Below are 3,412 nucleotides of genomic sequence, written 5' to 3' on the forward strand. Positions count from 1 at the left end.
TCCCCCTTTACTTTAGTGCTCAGTGTTTCACGTGACGGACCAACTTGGGAACAAACTATGTAAAATCCCCACTGTTATTCTTTAGATCTTTGTACTATTGAAGATTTCTATATTGGCTTTAGGTGTGACACATAGTTGAGCATTTTATCCCTTCTAAAAAATTTCACTGCCCTTGTAATGCACTAGGAAAAGCTTGAAAATATGAAATAAATATAAAGAACTGAAAAAGGAGCTCTCTCAAAGGGCTGGATGGAAATATTGAAGACTTTACATGAAATATCTGCCTGGAATTGGAGGAAATTCAACTGCTTTTAGGAGTCAAGTTGCATAGTAGAGACATTTTAAGTAGCTAGAAGAGGTCACTTAGTAGAGGCAGATTGCTTAAAAAGGATAATTCACATAAAAGTTTTTCTCATTGTAGGTGCCATCTAGTTTAGTTTGTCAAGTCTGAGTGGGACGAGGTTGAAGCGTTTGTGAGACAGCCTGATGGTTTATTGTTTAGTTGGTGTGAGCATTTTTGTTGCTTTACTCATCTGCTTTATGGAATTGTGAGTACTCATGTGTCATTTAGTTTCAATAGTTTTTCTTATGCCATTCGTGAAAAGTACGTGCTTTTGGTTTGTTCAAATTGCTCCATTCTAACTGCTTTTGGTTATGCCATTCTAGATATTCATTCTAACTGTTTTGTTTTGTGCTGTGTGCTGGGTGGCGTGTGTGCTGGGTGCTGCCGCTTGTTGTTGCCGCTGCCGCTGCTGCCATGGACCTGCAGGTGCTTGCTTCTTCTTTGGGTGTTCTTTGCCGCGGTTGGTTTTCTTCTTTCTTCTTGGTGTCGGTCGCTTGGCCTGCCTCGGTGCCGCCATGGACCTGCTGGTGCTTGCTGCTGTTGGTATGGCTGTAACAAGCGAGACACGCAGCAGCAGTATGAATTGAGGGATGCCTTTCCTCATCTGGTCACAGTTAAACAAATAGTATCCATCCTCTTCCGTAGGGATTCAATTATATGAAATTAATTTGTTCATGTAATGTAGGATGAGCTCCTAAAACTTTTTATTTTGTCGTCCATCTCCTTTTCTCATGTATTTTCGGATAAAATTAGTTTTGCTTGGAAGTGTTGCTCTCAGGCATTCTAAGTTGATACCCTTAATGTAGTTTTAATTTCAATGCCAGACATTAGTATAAAGAGAAGTTTCTGTACAACAAGTTGGAACTAACTCTTATGTTGAAGTTCATATTTCATTTAACTGCCTTCCAAATGTTGCAGGTTTTTGTGTTTCTAGCAGCTGAATATGCAACTCCACAGAATTCTTTGAATCAGGTAAGTTCTGGCAATGTTGCACAAAATAAGTTTTAACTCGGAAGCGCTTGTAAGCGTAGCTAAGTTACTAAATTGGTATTGAGCTTTACTCTATATTGTTTTCTTTTGAATTTAATATTATTGTTAGTTGTGATGATTTAATTTTTCTGATCTTTACTTTTAGTTGTGAACCTTTCATTTCAATGAAGTCTTTTAGCTTGTTAGCATTTTAATCGTTTGAACTTGAATTTGTTTGTTGGTTTTTGAGTAAGGGTTGTTCACTCGTCTTTTTTTTTCTTGGACTTTCTATTATGGCCAAAGAGAATGAATTCAAGTTATCACCAAGTTGGATATTACAATATGGTTTAGTTAATCCTAAATTGATGGACTTGATTTCTAGATGGGTTGGTTTGTAGTTTAGAGTAGTATAATGGATAGCAAAAGGGTTGAGGAACCTTTACATCATTTTTATTGCATGGATATGTACCTTTTTATGGTTAAATAGCCCTCACTAAGTCGAAATATATTACTTCGTTGTTTTCAGGTTGATTATGTAGCAGCAATGTATAGAAAGATTGTTGCCCATGCTACACACCAAACTATCTAGTAAGCCATGTACCTACACAACCACTCGGAGTAGATGAACTGATTGTTTTAACTGATCCAAGTAAGTTATCTTTTCGTGTATCTCAGTATAACTAAGGTTATACATTTTTTTTACATAGTAACTTATTGATGTTGACGGGATTCGAGCCCTATGCCTCTAGTATCATATAAGCCAAATGATTTACTGAAGTTAGATTTATTAAAGGGCTAGTCTATTTATTATTTTATAAGGTTATGATACATGTTAAAGTGTATGCAGCTATGTGTGCGTGGTATTGACCGGAAGAAGATTGTTTTACTTCATGCTTAGAATTGTCTAAAGAATAAACTATATTCTAGCTTTTTGCGTCTTCAAATATGATGAACTAGTGTATTGCTCCCTTTTAGAACAATTTTTGTTTATTAGATATGTCCTATTTTTAGATTCTAGAATCAAGTTATATCTTTTTTTAAAAACTTTTGTCGGTGCAGGCTCCTTATGTTACACAAGGGCTGGCTTATCGAGAATATGCATGGAAGCATGGTGCAAGTGATGGAAAGCCAAAGCCTATAGTTTGTTATGAAGTTTAGTTAATAGCTCTTTGATTTTTATTTATTTGTTCATCTAAATTATTGATTGAAAGAGTCACTTGGCAAATAATGATATTTATGCAATGGAGTTACTATGTGCTTTTTAAATGTATTCATAGTTATCTAAGAAACTCATATGTGGCCTTCTTTTGTTATGAAGTTAAAATTTGGTATGTGACAATTGTCTAGTTTGAATGTGTAGTAAGGGTGGGGGATCTCTTTTGAATCAGCCACTCTAGCGATTCTTGAGGTCATTTGGCGCATATTTTTAAAATAATTTTTCTAAACAACGACGGCTAAGGCCGTCTTTTCTCTTTGCGACGACCTTGCGACGGATATTTTTGTCGTTTCCTAATTCCATTTACGACGGACTATCCCGTTGCAAATATTAACGACAGGGCAATTAACGACGGGAACGTGGAACACGAAAATTCGTCGCAAATCAGAAAAAACGACGGATTTGACCGTCGCAAATCACAAATTCTGGTGTAGTGCGGATGACTACCATCCGGATCAAGTTGAATATATTTTAACTCTGGTGGAAGGGGTTTAAGCACTGGGGTGGAAGGAAAATCAATAGATGTTTCGTCGGGGTCCTCATTTTGCATAATGAATACTTGCTTAGGTAGCAAGTCTTCATACTCAATATGTGGAACAACCGAAGGATCTACAATTGGTGTGGACTCAAGGATGGTGTTGACTTCCTCTAAGTAGGAGTCATTTACAAAATCTGAAGTTCCAAAAGAAAGGAATTTGTACATATTGTTTTCAGGAAACGTGTTGTTAAAATAATCTTGAGCTAAGCTCTTGATCATGCTAACCTCCCCATCTATAGGCTTAATCGGTAATTGTTTCATCATTTTAAAAACATTTACCTCAACCGTAAGATGGCCAAAAGATAAGGACATCTTACCATCTGCAATTTATAAGTCGTTGGCAATT

At 36.5% G+C, this 3,412-nt stretch overlaps 1 long non-coding RNA gene across 1 annotated transcript; it reads left to right on the forward strand.

Annotated features, from left to right (window-relative positions):
• The first annotated feature begins 1,176 nt into the window (after positions 1–1,176).
• Positions 1,177–2,586, forward strand: LOC147510090 (uncharacterized). Its single transcript, XR_015216710.1, has 3 exons — positions 1,177–1,315; positions 1,839–1,961; positions 2,372–2,586. It is a non-coding gene; the product is annotated as an uncharacterized LOC147510090 (long non-coding RNA).
• Positions 2,587–3,412: the final 826 nt, after the last annotated feature.

The sequence above is a fragment of the Coptis chinensis genome, chromosome 3 (genome assembly GCF_015680905.1).
Source record: "Coptis chinensis isolate HL-2020 chromosome 3, ASM1568090v1, whole genome shotgun sequence".
Taxonomy (NCBI): Eukaryota; Viridiplantae; Streptophyta; class Magnoliopsida; order Ranunculales; family Ranunculaceae; genus Coptis; species Coptis chinensis.